Source organism: Neoarius graeffei, chromosome 15 (genome assembly GCF_027579695.1).
Source record: "Neoarius graeffei isolate fNeoGra1 chromosome 15, fNeoGra1.pri, whole genome shotgun sequence".
Lineage (NCBI taxonomy): Eukaryota > Metazoa > Chordata > Actinopteri > Siluriformes > Ariidae > Neoarius > Neoarius graeffei.
This window is the reverse complement of record NC_083583.1, coordinates 30,958,103-30,979,447: the sequence shown is the minus strand read 5'-3', so window position 1 is coordinate 30,979,447 and position 21,345 is coordinate 30,958,103. Positions and strand designations below refer to the sequence as shown.

At 39.4% G+C, this 21,345-nt stretch overlaps 1 protein-coding gene across 1 annotated transcript in view; it reads left to right on the top strand.

Annotated features, from left to right (window-relative positions):
- The window catches only part of adamtsl3 (ADAMTS-like 3), a 464,545-nt gene that overhangs the window by 145,582 nt on the left and 297,618 nt on the right, over positions 1-21,345 (top strand). The window lies entirely within an intron of this gene.

Below are 21,345 nucleotides of genomic sequence, written 5' to 3'. Positions count from 1 at the left end.
CAACACATATTGGAGTTATTATGAATTGAGTTAAATCCATTCAGTTCACGGAACCAGTCAAATCAACTAATAATGATAAGAACTTAGTAATAAATAAAATAACTTTGATAATGATTTAAAAAAAATATATCACAGACCCCCAGCTATGCTTTACAGACCTGGGGTGTATGCCAAGACCCCATTTTAAGAAACACTGGTCTACGTTATATAAGCATATGTTTCTCACAAAAGAACAAGGATTTAGGCCACAAGCACATTTATACTAAAATTGTCCAATCCCAGATTCACAATATCCATTCTTGCAGTAGCCAGTAATGATTTTCTATAATGCATCTTGCTACGCTTTGCTCAATTGTTCATCTTAAATTCACTCTATAAATATCTGACACGGTGCCCTATAACAAAAACCTCCATGGCGTGAGTTCAAGTAATTTTTACTTTCATTGCCAGAAAAGAAACATGTTTTTGTTGCTATGGGATTCAGTGTCTGTTTGTCCCTGTTTAATGAATTCACATTGCACAGAATCACTGTAGCATAACTTGTGTCGCACAGTGAGCTCGCTCAAACACAGCAGATGCTGGCATTAAACATTAAATGTGTGTGTGAAATGTGGTGCTGGATTTGAGGCTCAGCACAGCAGGTTGCTTAAGTCCCCTTTTACGCTGCAAGGCTTGGTTTCAATGGGCTTCTCCCCCCCAGTATGATGTTATGGCTTTAAAGATGGCAGACCTGGCTTTCATGTAACTGATGAATTTAATCAGTGCCATCTAAAAACTGAGCTCTTTTATTATGATGGTTTAAACATTGAAGGATATTAAGCCTAGTTTTGGGGTAAAGAAAGAATTTCAATGGAAAACCCATACTAACACCAATGTAGTCCATGTATGAGTTTTAAATATAGCCATAGCAAATAATGATAGGCTAGACGTTTACATACACCTACCTGTAGGCTAAAGACAAACACAATTTTCACAACTCCACGCATTTCATGTTACCGTACCTTTCCTGTGTTAAGTCAAAAAAGGGTATCTACTTTATTTCCGTAATAGGTCCTTTTAAAATAATAGCCAAGTGACAGATTTATTTCAGCTTTTATTTACTTTGTCAAGTTTATAGCTGGTCAAAAGTTTAGACATACTTTGTTAGTATTTGGTGGCTTTGCCATTTAATTGCTCAAAGTTGTATCAGACTCTTGATGTAGCCTTTCACAACCATCTTTGCTGGAATTTTTGCAATTCCTCCTGATAAAACCAGTGTAACTCAGTCAGGTTTGTGGGACATGATTTTTCTGTTCAGTCCAAAAATTTTCATTGAGATTGAGGGCTTTGTTCTGGCCACTCCAATACTTTCACTTTGTTGTCTTTAAGCTATTATATTACAAGTTTGTTGAGTTTGTGAGTTGCGGTTTGCTTCGGATCATTGTTCTGCTGGAACTGTCTACTTGCAACCAAGTTTTTCAACTTTCTGGCTGAGGTCTTGAGATCTTGCTTTCTAGATGTCTAAGTAATTCAATTTCCTCATTATGCCATCTATATTTTATAGTGCATCAATCCTTTTTCCATTAAAACAACCCCACAACATGATGCTGCCATCCCCACGTTTCACATCTGGGATGGTGGTCTTCAGATTAAAAGCCTCACCATTTTCCCTTCAAATATAGTGCTGATAATTATGGGCAAACAGTTCAGTTTGCGTTTTATCTGACCAGAAAACAGTCCTCAGCAAGGCTGGTGATTTTAGTGCAAAATTTAGTTTGGCAATTTTTTAATGCCGGTCTTTTTGTGCAGTTGGGGCTTTTGCGACAGCCTTTCAGGCCATGGTGATGTCTGTGGACTAGGACTATCTTAATGATGGATGTACATATAGTACATTGGTGCCTGATGCTTAAAACTCATTCACTACTAGTTCTTTTGTTGCTGTCTTGGAGTGCAGTTGAACCTTGGACTAAAGTTTGTTTATTCCTGGGAGTTCATTTCTGCCTCTTTCCTGAATGTGACCGTGTCTGTGTGGTTCCGAAATTGTATATTTTCAAACAGTTGTTTGCACTGATGCGATAACGGACTTTTGGAGGTCACCTTTGTTTCTGAGCTGAGTTGCTTGTATTTGTAAAAAAAAAAAGCATGTTAACATGAACTATGTGAAGTTGTGAAAAGCTGACCTTTAGCCTCAGTATGTATAAAGTTTTGGCCTTAACTTGGCATAAGGGATGGTGTGGAGACCAGCATCCGAGGAGTACAGAGCATGAGCAGGACTGTTTCAGTAGATGGTGCTGGGGCTTGAATTCACGTTGTTATGATCAGAACCTTAGCACTGTCGTTTAACTGGGGTCCAATTGATATTGAAGAGAATTAGAGTGTTTTGGACTCTGGCTAACTTGCCCCTAGGTGTGAATGAATGTGTAAATATGTACATGCATAGTGCTCAGTGGTAGACTGTTGTCTCAGTCCATAGTGCTGTCCCAGTCCTAGTGTTCCCTGGATTGGCTTTGGATCAACAGTAGCTCTCACCAGTAGACTCTGGGTTTGATACAGCCTAGCCTCTGAGTTTTGTGTATGCTGTAATCTGGAGCTGGGTGCATAGATGACTACCAAAATATCAAGACAGGAAATAAAAATCATGCATAACCATTTCAGCTGAAATGTCCAAGTGATTTTTTGATATTGGAAGAAAGTGAGTGATCAAAAGGACCCAGAGATTCCAGACCAGACTGAATGCATTATTGGTCAATCAATGTGCTTACTAATGACTTAAAGTGCATATTCTGGACCAATTTTGTGTTTTTTTATATGAAAGTATGTCCCTTTACACACTCATCCAGAAGGGTAATTTTGCACAAGGCCATCTGTCTACAGGAGAAAAAAATAAAATAAAACGCGTCTGGAAAAATCCCAATGGAGTCTGAAGCCAGATTCGTGACGTCACCTGCGGAAGCGCCAGCAGGCTGCGCGAGCTTGCACGGTTTCAGTGCACAGCCTGCGTAGACCAAGCGCTCTCATTTCTCTCTCATTGTCCGGTCTTTTGGGAAACAATGAGTACTTTTGTAAGATTGGTGTTGCTACACCCTCCTGCAATACATCTGTTAACCATTTTAATAATTACGTGATAACGTTGAAGAAATTTGCAGAAAACCACCAGCACTGACATGGGATTCAGAAGGAGGCGTCCCGTATGCGACATCACAAAAATCATTGTTTCCCGGGAAATCCAAATGCCAAGTTTTTTCAGAGGCGGATGAATTCGCCTCAAATGGCTTGATTTCAACTGAATTTTTCTGGTTTTGCGCAAGGTAAAAAAATTGCACAAAATGCAAAATGTGACAGATATTTGACCAAAGTTTAATATAAAATAGGAGAATTACATTGATCTTGCTCCTGAATTTACCTGTGATATGCACTTTAAGAGCAGTAACAGTGCCCAACAGCAGGACATTTGTCCTGCTGTTACTAAACTTGAAGTTGACCTATGTGCTCACCTATGTCTTTATTTTCTAGAAGCAGTACAGGACAGATGAAGATGGGAACTTGGTAGTAAGCATAGAATGGAATCTTCAGAAAAAATATGGATAACCAAGACCATACAGTATGAACCCTGATACTGATCCTTTGGAAGACCAATTGTGGTAGTGGAATAAAGGCAAAGCAGGATAATGCTGCCTGGTGTAGGTTAAACCACTTCCAGGCCGTACCATGTCAATCTTCTCTGAAGTTTCTCCAGGGTGTTTCATGAGAATATGATGGCATACTGTATCAAATGCTGCAGACAAATCCAAAAGGATAAGAGTTGAGATTCGGCTTGGAGCAGTAGCACAGAGCAGGTCTGTCTTTGATTTCATCAGGGTCTGTTCCCTGTGCATATGTGTCCAGCTCTAATAGACCTTTTCAGAAGGGAAACCAAAGCATATATCACATCAGCAAGAAGAAGCAACTTCATTTTCGGCTGAGATGTGGTTTGCTCATTTCTTTCTTCACAGAGCTGACAGTTTAGAGGATTCAGCATCCGCTATGCAAACTGATACTGCTGCAGCATGTTCTGCTGAAATTTCCAGTTGTGTTTTATTTCCTGGTTTCAGAAGATTTATGAGGGAAGTCTTGCACATCTGTATTAGTGAACTGTTAAGCCTAGAGCTTGGACAAATGAAAGATGGAAGGGATATGCATACACTTGGCCAGCACATAGTGGCTCAGTGTACTTTAGACTTCCCCTTTCCTCATGAACTTGACATTCTTTTTTTTCTCAGAAGACTATTTAAGGTCTGGAGGGTAAATCTCAGATATGTGTATCAATGAGGTTTTATGCTTTTTAGCATTAACATTTAGCAGAGGTGGTAATCTTGAAATATTATGGCACACTTTAGTGATTGTTTCCAGTTCAAATGGTTTGAGTGACTCAGTTGACTGTATGTTTCCCATACTTTTATTGTGCGCAGTCATATAGCATATACTAAGCATTTGTTCTCATACACAGTATCTACTGATTTTTCAATGGTGTTGGAATTATCAAGATAATCATCAAAATGGAAAGTAGCAGTGGTATACCTCGATACCTGAATTCTGTCCCTTTGCCAATAAGCTTTTGAGTTCAAATGCCCTGATTTCCATTGTTGGGACCCTCAAATGCTACGATCTATTCCTGGATAAATTATGTCCTACCTCAAATACCTTTGGATGATGAACATCTGCAAACTGAATAACTGAACTTTAGTCAGAATGCTAAACTTGTATTATTGGTATTTGGCTAATTCTGTTATGCACAAGACACTGTGGACATCAGCTATCAAATCATTAAATGTAGTTACTTCATATTTGCTAAATAATGCTGTTGCTCTTATGGTAATCACTGCTGATGATGTTGCATGTGCAATTGCCACTACCAGATACAAGCCATTTCAACCTTGTAAGTTTCTTATACATACCTATTTCTGTGTTTTTACTGATTAATTGATCTTTATCCTAAGGGTCAAACTCAAGTCCAGTGACCAATGATTTTCTTATATGTGAGACAACCCATAAAAACGAAATGGAAGTTGCTCTGGCTGAATTCTGGAAAGCATCCAAAAATAACAAATTGGGTTTTCATCATCATCATCAACATCAATAGTCCATGGGCTTGAAAAAACCCGTTGGTGCTTAATTTTCTGACGTTTACCACTGTCCTTCACCGTTTTCGATCTTGTGTGGTCTCCGTCATCTGGTGGAGGGTCATGTCTGTCCATTCTGTGATGTCATCAATCCAGGCCTGTCTAGGCTGCCCCTTTCTGTTGCTTCAATCAACCATACTAAGCCATGATTATCTTCAACAACCAGTCATCCTTCATTCTACACACGTGCCCAAGCAGCTGAGCTTTCCTCCTCTTGATGGTAGTCACAATATCATCTTCCAGGTGCACACGCTGTCTAATCTCTTAATTTGTCACATAATGGAACCACTTCACATCGAATAACCTTCTATAACACTTAATCTTGAATGCTTTCAGTCTTCGCTCATCATCTTTCTTCAATGTCCAAGTTCTGGAGGCATAAAATTGGGTTTTAACCAAAACAATTTTCTGCCAGTGATATATGTGACACATCTACTTAAAGTGAATATAAATGTAAACAGTATCTTGCAAAAGTATTCATCCCCCTAGGTGTTTGTCCTGTTTTGTCACATTACAAGCTGGAATTAAAATGGATTTTCTGGGGGTTAGCACCATTTGATTTACACAACATGCCTACCATTTTAAAGGTGAAAATGTGTGTGTGTGTGTGTGGGGGGGGGGGGGGGGGTGACACAAACAATAATTAAGATGAAAAAAACAGAAATCTGGAGTGTGCATAGGTATTCACTCCCTTTTGTATGAAAACCCTAAATAAGAGCTGGTCCAACCAATTCACTTCATCCATCCATCCATCCATCCATCCATCATCTGTAGCCGCTTATCCTGTCCTACAGGGTTGCAGGCAAGCTGGAGCCTATCCCAGCTGACTATGGGTGAGAGGCGGGGTACACCCTGGACAAGTCGCCAGGTCATCGCAGGGCTGACACAGAGACACAGACAACCATTCACACTCACACCTACAGTCAATTTAGAGCCACCAATTAGCCTAACCTGCATGCCTTTGGACTGTGGGGAAACCGGAGCACCTGGAGGAAACCCACACGGACACGGGGACAGCATGCAAACTCCACACACAAAGGCTCTCGTCAGCCGCTGGGCTCGAACCTTCTTGCTGTGAGGCGGCAGTGTTAACCACTACGCCACTGTGCTGCTCCCAATTCCCTTCATAAGTCACATAATTAGCTGATTAAGATCCACCTGTGTGCAGTCAGTGTCACATGATCTGTCACATGATGTCTGTATAAATCAACCTGCTCTGGAAGGACCCTGACTCTGCAACACTACTAAGCAAGCAACATGAAAACCAAGGAGCCTCCAAACAGGTCAGAGACAAAGTTGTGGTGAAGTATAGATCAGGGTTGGATTATTAAAAAAATTCCAAACTTTGAATATCCCATGGAGCACCATTAAATCCATTGATGGCAAAACTACAAACCTGACAAGAGAAGGCCGCCCACCAAAACTCACAGACCGGGCAAGGAGGGAATTAATCAGATGCAACAAAGACACCAAAGATAACACTGAAGGAGGTGCAAAGATCCACTGCAGAGATGGGAGTATCTGTCCATAGGACCACTTTAAGCCATATACTCCACAGAGTGGGGCTTTATGGAAGAGTGGCCAGAAAAAAAAAGCCATTTCTTCAAGAAAAAAATAAGAAAACATGTTTGGAGTTTACCCAAAAGCATGTGGCAGACTCCCCAAACACATGGAAGAAGATTCTCTGGTCAAATGAGACTAAAATTGAACTTTTTTGGCCATCATGGGAAATGCCACGTGTGGCACAAACCCAACACCCTGAGAACACCATTCCTACAGTGAAACATGGTGGTGGCAGCATCATGCTGTGGGGATATTTTTCATCTGCAGGGACAGGAAAGCTGGTCAGGACTGAAGGAAAGATGGATGGCACTAAATACAGGGCGATTCTGGAAGAAAACCTGTTTGAGTCGGCCAGAGGTTTGAGACTGGGACGAAGGTTCACGTTCCAGCAGGACAATGACCCTAAACCTACTGCTAAAGAAGGAGTTGGAGCAGTTTTGCCTTGCGGAATGAGCAAAAACCCCAGCGGCTAGATGTGCGAAGCTAATACAGACATACACCAAGAGACTTACAGCTGTAATTGCAACAAAAGGTGGCTCGACAAAGTATTGACTTTGGGGGGTGAATACCTATGCACACTCCAGATTTCTGTTATTTCATCTAAATTATTGTTTGTGTCCCAATAAAAAATAATAATTCGTAACTTTAAAGTGGTAGGCATGCTGTGTAAATCAAATGGTGTTAACCTCTCAAAAATCAATTTTAATTCCAGCTTGTAATGCAACAAAACAGGACAAACACCAAGGGGGATGAATACTTTTGCAAGACACTGTATTTTACCAAAATAACATGGAAATATAATTTATATTATAATTTTGCCAGATGGCTAGCTTTTGCTGTTTTTGCAGTTATTATAGCTCTCCACCATTGTTGTTTTGCCACACTCCCAGTGCTCGTTGAGGAATACAGCGCTCAGCACATGCGTATAGGCAAAAAGACACATGAAATCCGATCTGACTGCTCTCATTAATGTTGCATAGCCACGAATGAAAGTGGCTCAAATCTGATTTGAAAAGACTGGATTTCTGTGTCCACACAGCTCTGAAAACATCACATCTGTGTCACTTTAAGGCACAAAAATCAGATTTGAGTCACTTCAGCGTAGTAACGTGAACATAGCCCTTGTTAGCCAAGTGTGCTTTTTTCATGATCAAGTTTTCAGATAGTTACATGTCGTATGAAATGGACATCAGCCTAATCATTTCAGTTTTTAATCAGATACCGGATGGCAAAACGTCTGCGGTGCTCCTGTTCCTGTCCCATCAACAAAAGAGCGCTTATACACTCAGTACAGATGACAGCGGACACATTTTTAAAATGTTTAAATTTCCGAATAATAAGAACTTGATAAGAAATGAAGTCAACAGAATAGAACTCGCTGATAATTTCCCTATCGATATGTTAACTCATTTCCCATTATAGACTTATAATTCCTTAAAATTGATCAATAATTTATTGGGGTTTTTTTTTTTGCAAGTTGACTAGGTCATACCGTAAATGTAGAGGTAGACTCAGTCTTTCAGTAGAATCTTTTAATCGTTTACATTTTGGGGGGATAACCAGACTTTAAAATGCTAGACCTTCTTGTTGCATACAAAGTGAAACATATTTCAGTTCAGGAAATCTTGTAGTTTTCAGAACTATATAATAGAATGTCAAAGTTTGACTATGTCAAGGGTTTTCACAGGCCACAATACATTATTTTCTCTGAAAATTCTGCTATATTTTGGTAGGCAAACTTATTTGTATTTCCTGACCTACTGATGATGCATCAGGTTTGTCTTGACGCTTGGACCTCAGTCTCATCTGTAGTGTGTACTTCCACACCACCAAGCAGTGTTTTATTGATAAATCCCTTGTGGGATACAGCTTTTGTCTTTGAAAGTGCCCTTGGAAAAGCAGTTTACTTTGGAAATGGATTACACTGAGTCCTAAATTGCTTGCATATTAGATAGTTGTGTGTGTGTGTGTGTGTGTGTGTGTGTGTGTGTGTGTGTGTGTGTGTGTGCATGCGCCTGAAGTGCAGTTTTGTCTTACAAAAACAAGCATATTGAATCAAAAAGCACTTCAGCAGTGTGTTTATTTCATAGACTCAATTAAGAAGTGTTTTATTAGCTCTCAGTTTGTATTTGGCTGAGTAGCAGCCATACTCTGTATAAAATGTGTTTTAGATGAGATCAAGTTCATTCAAATTCAAAGAGCAGATGTCTTTGTGAAGTGTAATAACAAATAATGAATTGATCTCTAGTGTAAAATATGAAGATTTAATCCTGTATCATTAAGCCTCAATGTGTCATCTTTCTTCTCCCGTTGTTCTGGGAAAATGTTACCATACTGATTTTATGATAGTTCTTCTTAATAATGGGACTGGAGGATGTTTAATGGGGAAAAGATGTTCAAGTCTAGACTGTATTTATGTATGTCCAATGTGCTTCTTCCTGAACGATTAGGGACAATTAGCATGCTTTCTCCAATATCTTTATTTTTAATCCTTCTTGTTCTCAAAACACTGGTCATTTGCCACTCTGAAACAACAAGCTTTGCAGCCGGAATCTTGAACATGATGTGTGATATTTAAACAAACATCACAAGCTCTGTCCATTCCATTTCCTCATTAGATGCTTTTGTAAATGTTCTTTCAGCAAATGCTGAAATGCTGAGTGGTATTTGGAATATGTCCCATCAGGAGATTAGAGTTTAGATAAATGGCAATGATTGTTCAAACCACATTGTATTTCATTTGGAAGATGCTTGAGAATTTCTCCAGAGTATTGAGAACGCACTGCTGCATTATGATAAGATCTTGGAAACACGATATGTTTTCCAGACACTTTAATGCAATTAATGTATTAATTTAGGTTATGTGCAGATTTATCTTCCTAGCCAGATGTATTATTAACAAAGAAAATGATATGGGACCCAACATCAACCCTTGTGGTACACTCAGGAATTATCCAGTTACCATTTATACCTTTTATCTTTTATCCTTGTAAGACCTTTCGTGTACCTTGCCAATGTCTTATCTAAATAATCAAAAGCAACAAGGAACCCCATCGCTTTAGGGTTGAATTTGAATTGTCATATAAGCAGAGTCCCTGTAAAACTGGTGGGTTTTTTTTTTATTTCTAAACTATAGAACGTATTTCTTCAACAGGAAAATATACAGTATGTATTTGACTCAGTTTCTGTAAAGAATATGAAGGGTCATTTTGAAAACCATGTTCAAGATGACATTCAGATCATTTAACCTGAAAGTAAAAAAATTGTGGAAATAAAATAAAGCAAAAAAAAAGGGGGGAAGGGTAATTTAGTTGCTGTCTCACTTACTTTCTTACTTGTACTTTCCTATGTACACATACCTGTCATCAGGAGGATAACAAAACATGAGAGGGGTTTTACATGCTTTTTCATCACTATTTTAATTATTTAATACAGCATTGGATTTCCTTTCTTTTTCCATTTGTCCTTCATTAAATCTTCTCCTCAGCTATTTATTTACCCTTATGATTAGTGTTGTAGTACTTGAGACCGGTCTCAAGACCACTTTTTGAAGGGCTCAGTTTCATCTCGGAATCGAGTGCATTTTTATTCGGTCTTGTTTCGGTCTCAGACATAGAGGACTCTGGATTTTATTTCAAGACCTGTTAAGACCACAACTGTGGGGATTTCACTAAATTGCTGGTGCATTATCTGATTTATTTGTTTACATCATTACTGTGATTAGATGTAAAATTTCCTGCTTCAAATGCGACCAATAACATGACTCATTGCTAATTTGAAGTTTTTCTTCCTGCTAACAGACACCACCCCCCTTCACACACTGGTCTGGTCCTGGTCTTGACTCGGTCTTGCCCTGCCTTGGTCTTGGTCTTGACTTGATCTCAACCCCTCGAAGTCTTGGTCTTATCTCAGTCTTTTGTCTTGGTCATGACTTGGTCTTGGTTTAAGTGGTCTTGACTACAACACTACTTATGATAAACCAGTCCAAGTGGCATCAAATAACTGTCCTTTCATTCATTCATTCATTCGTTCATTTTGGTGAAACCAGTTCAAGTGACATCAGGATTTCAAATCCTTCAGGAAAAGTGGTCACCATTTCAGTTTACAGTCAATAAATAGCAACAAGGCTGGACAGCTAGCTGAGGTCACATTTCTGTTCATCCCTGCTGTCTGGCAAGGAACTGCTGTGGAAAAGCACAGGGTTATAGGCTAATACGTTCAGCCCATAGGGAAAAGCCAGCAGGGGATAAAATGTGACCCTCCTTGCTATATATTATCCTGTAGCCTGCTGAACTCAACTATGAGTGACACGTGATAATTGGAAGTATTATATCTATGAGTTGTTGTTGGAAAAGAGGCAGACTGGCCAAGCTTACAACAGTAGTTTCTCTCAATTTTAACAGAAAAAGAAAAAAAAGAAAAAAAAAGTGTGCACATTGCAATACACAACAGCTGTTGCTGTGAATTTCCCCTAGTTTGGAGATTAAAAAAATAATACATTGCAGAGTCTGCCTGTAAAGGACTTTTTGTGGTCGGGTGATGCAATATTGGTTCATCTCGCAACCAAAATTACTATTTGTCCTATGATACTTAGTTAAGTAAATGAGCCGATAATTAACTGTTGTTTGATGAATATGCATTACTCATTCACAGAAGATCATGCTTGTGTAGGAAACAGTTATGTGAGCCAATATATAAGAAAAGAATCATGTTTATCACAGAACAAACAGGGGTGTGTAATATATAATCCCATCCTATTCAGATTCACTGCAGCTAATTGTTTATGCTTATACCCTGGATGGTGGCTAATATCAGGGATCCCTGAGACGATGGAAAGCAGTTGCTTTGTTTTAATCGGATTTTCCACAATACAGTTTGGATTAGTGCCAAGCACTATGATTTGCACAGCTGACCTGTTCCCCTTGCTCATGAACTGGGATGTATTCACAGGAAACCACCCACACATGACCATTTCAGCAAGGAAAGACTGTAAAAGCAGTTTTATACATCAAGCCACTGACTGTAATCTTTATTCAGCTACTCAGTATCCAAGCAATGATAGCGTTGGTGTAATACTTCTACTGCTTGGAACACATTTTATATAAATACACTGGTCCAGTGCTGTTTTAAATTCAGATGTATACGCTGGAAAAAAGGGGGGGATATGGAATATGTGGTCGGTCAGATTTAAGAGAATATGTTACCTATAGTTTACATAAAATATTATGTTCCACCCATTATCCGTAACCGCTTATCCTGTGCAGAGTCGCGGGCAAGCTGGAGCCTATCCCAGCTGACTATGGGCGAGAGGCGGGGTACACACTGGACAAGTCGCCGGGTCATCGCAGGGCTGACACATAGAGATAGGGTGACCAGATTTCCCTAGTCTGAAACCAGGACACTTTTGCGCGCGACCATGCTCGTGCTCGCACACCTTTTTTTTACGTAAACGTGACACTCAGAGAGGTGCTCTCATCATTTTGTTGAAGCTCACATTTATCAACATCTCACATGAAATAAAACAAACAGGCATTTTGTTATCTAGTAGCATAGTGGTATACAGATCAGTTAAATTATGGTCAGACAGCAGATTTTGTAATGGCTGAGAATAGGCCAGGCTATGTCCATAGGCCAAATTTAAACTGATTTATTTCACCTGTTTGTGAGAACACCAAGAAGAATGCATATGCACATGTAGGCTATATCTCTAAAATTGTATGCACTATAGCATGAACTTAAAAAGTAGATATGTGACCTCAACATAGCCTAGGTCAGAATCAACCTCACTAACCATTCCCCACAACTGAATGAATAAAGCAAGAAGATGTGTACAAAAGTGAACACTTTAATGGAAGGTGCAACAAGCTGTTCAACACAGCAATATGGCCAAACTGTCAGAATGGTATGTTAAACAGAAACAAAAAAGAGACAAGTGATTTGAGAATATATACTACGGAAGCCTTGAGAGGCCCTTCATATAATCTCATCTCATCTCTCATTATCTCTAGCCGCTTTATCCTTCTACAGGGTCGCAGGCAAGCTGGAGCCTATCCCAGCTGACTACGGGCGAAAGGCGGGGTACACCCTGGACAAGTCGCCAGGTCATCACAGGGCTGACACATAGACACAGACAACCATTCACACTCACACCTACGGTCAATTTAGAGCCACCAGTTAACCTAACCTGCATGTCTTTGGACTGTGGGGGAAACCGGAGCACCCGGAGGAAACCCACGCGGACACGGGGAGAACATGCAAACTCCACACAGAAAGGCCCTCGCCGGCCCCGGGGCTCGAACCCAGGACCTTCTTGCTGTGAGGCGACAGCGCTAACCACTACACCACCGTGCCGCCCCTTCATATAATCCTTTTTTTATTCACCTTGTTATCCCGAGATAACGACATAATTAATTCAGGATCTCGAGAAAACAACACAACTAATTCGAGATCTCGAGAAAACAAAACTGTTATTCCGAGATCTCGAGAAAACAAAACAATTATTCCGTGATCTCGAGTAAACAGCTGAGAAATGGTTCATTCAGGTGCGCCAAGACTTGATATGCTGACTTTGGGGCAATATTTTGATCAGGGGTTGCATTAAATCTTTAATAAGGGATAATTTCAAAATTAGTCTGCGGCACCTCCGCAGAAGACTGGCCCGGCTTCGTCTCTACCGACGGAGATACAGTGATCCAGCTGAGATCATGAAATAATTGTTTTGTTTTCTCGAGATCACGGAATAATTGTTTTGTTTTCTCGAGATCTCGAAATAACGGTTTTATTTTCTCGAGCTCTCAAATTAGTTGTATTGTTTCCTCGAGATCCTGAATTAATTAGGTTGTTATCTCGGAATAATGGTTTTGTTTTCTCGAGATCTTGAATTAGTTGTGTTGTTTTCTCGAGATCCTGAATTAATTATGTCGTTATCTCGGGATAACAAGGTGAATAAAAAAAGATTATATGAAGGGCCTCTCTCAGCAATAAAGGAGGAGAGGGGCGACAGCCCGAGGAAAGCCCCCACAGGAGCGCACAGCATTTGAACATAGGCTACCCAACTCAGTACAGGAACAAAGCACTTACAGTGTGTGCAGTAGGCTTCGTGCGCATTGTTCTGCACCTCTCGGAGGAAGGGGTAGGTGCCCTGTAAATCTTTGGAAAAGGTACATTTTCTTTTCGGCATAATTGCTGCGGCATTACTGCTGCTAGCTGCTAGACAAAGAACATTCGCGCCAGTTAATGTTTATTTTATTGTTGCATGGCAACCCGTTCTGTTGTCTGGAATAATGTGGCTAAATAAACACCCATGCCACAGGGCCAGGGGGCAGTAACCAGGAAAGTTTGCGATTCCTGTCAATTCATCAAAATAGTAAATGCAGACATTTCTCCGCTAATGATTCCCACGCTGCTCAGTCGCAAACGTCGCAAGTGGCGAAAACCGGGACATATCCGTGTCCCGACAGACTTTTGTAGGGACTCGGGACACACAACCCCAAATCGGGACTGTCCCGGTAAAACCGGGACGTCTGGTCACCCTATATAGAGACAAACAACTGTTCACACTCACGGTCAATTTAGAGCCACCAATTAACCTAACCTGCATGTCTTTTGGGGGAAACCGGAGCACCCTAAGGAAACCCACGCAGAGAACATGCAAACGTCACACAGAAAGGCCCCCATCAACCACTGGGCTCGAACCCAGAACCTTCTTGCTCTGAGGCGACAGTGCTGACCACTACACCACCGTGCCACCCGAAAGGTTATGCTTCACATCAAAATAGCATTTTATTTCTTGTACTAAACTTAAGTTCAACAAGTTTCTAATCACTAAATTGACTTATGCAAAATGAGCGTGATCAGTTACATTATGAAATCTCATGAAGGTGTTGGTACTTGACAGGAACTATAACTATAGTGTTACATTAACATAGTTAAAACATGTGGTAGAATAGTGCAGTGGTAATGTAAACTGAGACCACCAGTGTCCTGGGTTTGATCCTCTGTTCAAGTGATAGTGTGGAGTTAGATTTTATTCAGGGCTTTCAAAATATATTATCAAATCATGTTGGTTTTTATGAAAACAAATTACGATCATGTAGAACCTATACAGTATATGTATTTGAATTAATTAATTTTGTGTTTTTCAGTGTATGATTGATATGTATGCTAACTGTCCTGAACCTTAGCCTATCTAGTTATTAGCAACCTTTACCAAACTGAATCTCATTCTGAACGAAGACAGTGTGCCTTCTGAACAACCTTAGTTTTAGGAACTGGGAACCCAGTTCACTTTCACACCAAATAATTCACAGCAGCAATATACAGGGTTTTCTGTTTTCACACTCTATTAATTAGCGATGAGGGAAATAGTATCGCTAAGCTCTTTTGCAGAGGGCCTGTATGTGAGCCAAGCCTTGAGCAAATGTTTAGATCTTTAGAATTAATGTTGGTTTCTGTGTTTATGTTAATGAGAGGAAATTAAGGTTCCTGCGTCTCAGGGAACCAAATTTCTACTTTGATGAAATTTGAGTGAGTACAATTTGTCTAGTAAACACAAACACATCAAAAAGAAAGACATTTACACATTTTGTCTCAAGTATAGCTGATCTGCCATGATATGTTCGGTATGTTTGTACCATTTGGTTCATTAGGTTTACACTTGTGTTATAAGTCTCCTGTTGCTAATCAGTTACATTTCATCTAGCTTTGCATACTTTCCAATGTAGAAACAAAATGATTTACTGAGATCTATGACAAGGGAACAAAACTAACTTTAAAAAAAAAAAATTATTATGTGTTTAGCTGTACTTCTCTGTGTGCCTTTAAATTGCCCCTAGGGGACAAATAAAGTGATTTGAATTTGAATATAGTTAAACACTGTAATATTATGTGGGTAGCCATCTTGGACAACCAGAAACACTTTTTAGTGCACTTTTTTTTTTTAATTAATAAGCAGAAGATAACATGTGGTATGTGGTTTGGATTCTGAATGGACAGGCAGCAGGATAAGATTGACTAAAGTTAAATACTAAATATATCAGATATATTATATTCGATAAATATTAAATACATAGACTACAGTTCACTTAATTTTTTTAAAAAGATATTACTTGTTAGTGTATTGGGGAGAGCTGACAAAATCATAACTTTTTTAGTTAAATTCTTCTTCTTCTTTCTTTGGGTGTTCCCATTAGGGGTCACCACAGCAGATAATGTCCTTCCATCTCCTCCTGTCCTCCATATCTTTTTGTCACATATCTTTTGACGGTTGTCACACCAACCGTCCTCATGTCCTCTTTCACCACATCCATAAATCTTATCTTTGGTCTTCCTCTTTACCTTGTACCTGGCAACTCCATCTCCAGCATTCTTTTTCCAATATAATATTTTTTGAGTTAAAGTACGAACGGCACAGTGATGTAGTGGTTAGCGCTGTCGCCTCATAGCAAGAAGGTTTTGGGTTTGAGCCCAGTGGCTGACGGGGGCCTTTCTATATGGAGTTTGTATGTTCTCCCTGTGTCTGCGTAGGTTTTCTCCGGGTGCTCCGGTTTCCCCCACAGTCCAAAGACATGCAGCTTAGGTTAATTGGTGGCTCTAAATTGACCGTAGGTGTGAATGTGAGTGTGAATGGTTGTTTGTCTCTATGTGCCAGTTCTGCGATGACTTGTCCAGGGTGTACCCCGCCTCTCGCCCATAGTCAGCTGAGATAGGTTCCAGCTTGCCTGCGACCCTGTAGAACAGGATAAGTGGTTATGGATAATGGATGGATTCATTAAATTACTTGATTTAAATTGCCGACTTCTTCATACGTCCCACAACATGAACATGTTATTTTATCAAGTGTCCGTTGTCCGATAATGAGATAAGATAAGATGAGATGAGATGAGACTGTCTATTTTCACTGAATTCAAAAGAAGCCCTGTGTTACCAAGTGGAACAATTGTACCATTGCTTGGATCATTCATTGTAACACCACTTACAGTACATGTACTATACATCAGGGGAAACTGTGTTAAACCATTATACATTCATTACTCTGCGTGATATTTGAGGGAAGACTGGAAAGTAATGACATTATTGTTTGTCTATTACACATATGTGCAGAAGTGCATGCAGCTCATAAAGGGGTTTATTTGTACTGTATTTTTGTTGGTTTTCATCTTGTCGTTGTTGTATCATAGCAATTTTGATTACTGTGGTACTAGGATAACACCTTTATGAGCTTTGCATCAATTGCAATTCATTCTTACAGTATGTGGGCAGAAATGAGCATCTTCTCTGTTTCAGCTCACTACTTTTAGCAGTTTGAGACCTTATGAAGCAAGGTTCTGGATGTTTAATAGGCTGCACTGGTTACAGAAGCTGCATACACAAACCCTGAAAATTATGTCAACGGTTACTGAAAAGCTAAGTGTACACAGCTGGACAGATGTTAGTTTATGAACATGTATGGAAAAATACTAAAAAAATTTGAGTCAATTTTTTTTTTTTTTACCTTCATGGCCCAAACTGTGTTTGCATCTCCAGCATGAATGGTCAAATAATTTTTTAATAGACATGGGGAAAGAAGTTACAGTTCCACACATGCACTGAGATAAAACGTGTGTTAGAGTGATATAATTGTGTCAGGTCTCCATTATAGACTAACAACTAATGGGAAAAAAAATTCTCTCAAAATCTTGCACAAGCGCAAAGAACAAACTACTGGATGCTAAACATGTACTGATGGATTGTTTTGGGTCAGGCCAGTCTGGTCCAATAATGGGCATTAATAGATGTACTTGGATGTGTGTGCTCAGCAGAAAACTTCAGCCGAAATGCTTATTATAAAGACTGTGCAAATCAGTTTTTGAGTCGAATTTGTATCTATTTATACCACCATACAGTATATAGAATCTGTCTAGGGAAAAAAAGCAATTTCATTTGCATTGACAGTCTTTTATATACAAACCATTGCTTTGTGCTGTTGTTGAAGTAAAATTGATATTGATTTTTAGCACAGCTGCTCAGAGCTACTCTGGGTAATGAAATGACAATAACAGCTGGGAGCGTCAGTAGCTCTTCATTCTCCCCATGTCGCTGAATTTGAAGTATGAATGGCTCACTGGCCAAAACAGTGCTTATATTATAGGGACTCTCCAGGTCTTTATTTGAGGTTACCCAGTGTAACTCTGAATAAAATGACCTGCAATAAAAGGGAAAATCTGACAGACTGGAGCACAGAGTAACCATTTCCTAAATTAATGACCAGCTGTGGAGGAGCTAAAAATCACTGGGATGCTAGCAGCTTAAAAATGGTTGCATTTTTGAAAATATGTGAGGAAAAATATGTACAAATTGATGAGATGAAATTGAGGAAATTGATTATATTGAGTATGGTTTTTCCCCCCTGTTTGTCATATATTCTTGATGGTGATATGTATGCTAGTGATTATACAGTGTCTTGCAAAAATATTCATCCCCCTTGGTGTTTGTCCTGTTTTGTCGCATTACAAGCTGGAATTAAAATGGATTTTTTGGGGGTTAGCACCATTTGATTTACACAACATGCCTACCACTTTAAAGGTAGAAATTGTTTTACTGTGACACAAACAATAATTAAGTTGAAAAAACAGAAATCTGGAGTGTGCATAGGTATTCACCCCCTTTCGTATGAAACCCCTAAATAAGAGCTGCTCCAACCAATTCACTTCATAAGTCACATAATTAGTTGATTAAGATCCACCTGTGTGCAATCAAAGTGTCACATGATCTGTCACATGATGTCTGTATAAATCAACCTGTTCTGGAAGGACTCTGACTCTGCAACACTACTAAACAAGCAACATGAAAACCAAGGAGCCTCCAAACAGGTCAGAGACAAAGTAGTGGAGAAGTATAGATCAGGGTTGGGTTATAAAAAATATCCCAAACTTTGAATATCCCAGGGAGCACCATTAAATCCATTATAGCAAAATGGAAAGAATATGTCACCACTACAAACCTGACAAGAGAAGGCCGCCCACCAAAACTCACAGACCTGGCAAGGAGGGCATTAATCAGAGATGCAACAAAGACACCAAAGATAAACACTGAAGGAGCTGCAAAGATCCACAGCGGAGATGGGAGTATCTGTCCATAGGATCACTTTAAGCCATAAACTCCACAGAGTGGGGCTTTATGGAAGAGTGGCCAGAAAAAAGTCATTGCTTAAGAAATCATGTTTGGAGTTTGCCCAACAGCCTGTGACAGACTCCCCAAACACATGGAAGAAGATTCTCTGGTCAAATGACACTAAAATTTATTTTTTTTGGCCATCATGGGAAATGCCACATGTGGTGCAAAGCCAACACCCTGAGAACACCATTCCTACAGTGAAGCATGGTGGTGGCAGTATCATGCTGTGGGGATATATTTCATCTACAGGGACAGGAAAGCTGGTCAGGACTGAAGGAAAGATGGATGGAACTAAATACAGGGCAATTCTGGAGGAAAACCTGTTTAAGTCAGCCAGAGGTTTGAGACTGGGACAAAGGTTCACATTCCAGCAGGACAATGACCCTAAACCTACTGCTAAAGCTACACTGGAGTGGTTTAAAAGGAAACATTTAAATGTCTTGGAATGGTCTAATCAAAGCCCAGACCTCAATCCAACTGAGACTCTTTGGCATAATTTGAAGATTGCTGTACACCAACGCAACCCATCTAACTTGAAGGAGTTGGAACAATTTTTGCCTTGAGGAATGGGCAAAAATCCCAGTGGCTAGATGTGTTAAGCTAATAGAGACATACCCCAAGAGACTTGCAGCTGTAATTGCAGCAAAAGGTGGCTCTACAAAGTATTTACTTGGGGGGTGAATACCTATGCACACTCCAGATTTCTGTTTTTTCATCTTAATTATTGTTTGTGTCATAATAAAACAACAATGTGCACCTTTAAAGTGGTAGGCATGTTGTGTAAATCAAATGGTGCTAACCCCCGAAAAATCCATTTTAATTCCAGCTTGTAATGCGACAAAACAGGACAAACACCAAGGGGGATGAATACTTTTGCAAGACACTGTATTCGAATTACAATAAATGATCTTGCAATCAGTTGTAATACACTTAACAAAAAATACATTCATAAAGTGACTCAGGACATCTGAGTTAACATGTTCATCATTGTGCAGTGAATAGGGACATTCAAATTTTTTTTTATGTAGAGCCAATTTCTCAGTAAATAGAGGAAATGGAAAGGGTACAGCTTTCATATTTCTCAAGGTTATGAAATGCGTCATCCATCAGTTGAGTTTGTCCTTTATGCCTTCCATTTCTTAGCCCAGTATTAGTGTGACTATTCACATAGCTCTTAAGAAACTCTGCCCATTAGACTGAATGGTTTTTCTTTTTCTTTTTTCAGAGATGAGTTTAGAATGGCTGAAAATTGCTTTCACTACAAAGATACTGTAACAGTGAAGGCCACTTGCATTGTTAAACTTCAGTGTTAGCCTAACGCAAAAGTAAAAATGCACCAAGTTGCATCCTTTCAAGCTAAACCTTAAAAGCACAAACCTATTAATTAGTAGGTACAAAATCTGAAAAAGAAGGGGGAAAAAAAGTAATGTAGAAGTTACCAGGCTCCAGATTCACGGTGACCCTGATGAGGATAAAGAAATTCCTGAAAATGCTGAATGTATAATAAATAAATGTATGTATTAGGAGCAACCTATTAGCTAATTCTTGTTGCTCATTTTCGTTGCTAAATCGCATGTAAACTTGTATCATGAGATCCCAATTCTAACACCTCCAGACTGAGATCCTCAATCACTAAAATACAATTGTTCATTTGTCTATTGTTTGAATATAACCAGTGCTTAATTTGTAAAACACAAGGTACTGAAATACCAAGTGAGAGTTGATCCAGCAAGTGGATGAGAAGGGAAAAGGTCCTGGAACACAGATACTGTATACAGCATTACTCCAAATGCTTCAAATAAGACAGTCATGTTATATAGTAGGGGAAAGCCATGGCCTAATGGTTAGAGAAACAGCTTTAGGGCCAAAAGGTTGCTGGTTTGATTCCCTGGACCAGCAGGAATGGCTGAAGTGCCCTTGAGCAAGGCATCTAACCCCCAACTGCTCTGGGTATGTTGCTCTGGATAAGTGCATCTTCTAAATGTAATTAACGTAGTGCTGAATGTGATTTTTTTAAAAAATGCATTAATATGTTGACTGTTATATTACTGACACGTTGCAGCCATAATATTTCCGTGATTCTGTTAGAAAATTGAAATGTTTCCAATTAAGCTTCACAATCAATGCTAAACGTCTTAACAAACATTTTGATCAAAACACTATAAGTACTTGATGAACTTTAAATAACAACAAATTTAACATCACAAGTACCAATATCAAATAAAAAAGACTTTCTGAGTTCATCTCCTTATCTACAAATTACTCCACAAAGCAGGTGTGTAACTTATCACTCATGATATTACGATTTTCTCTGCTCATCAGTGGCAGTTCTGTGTCTTTTAGAAATTCAAAAACACACATATGACAGGGTTGAACTTGTGAAAATGTGTTTCAGAAACAGAAATAGTGTCTCTTTTGCACGTTCTATTTTTGCTTACTTCTTTTCAAAAAAGCTGCCTTTTTTCACCATGTCCATGATGAGTGTAGCACT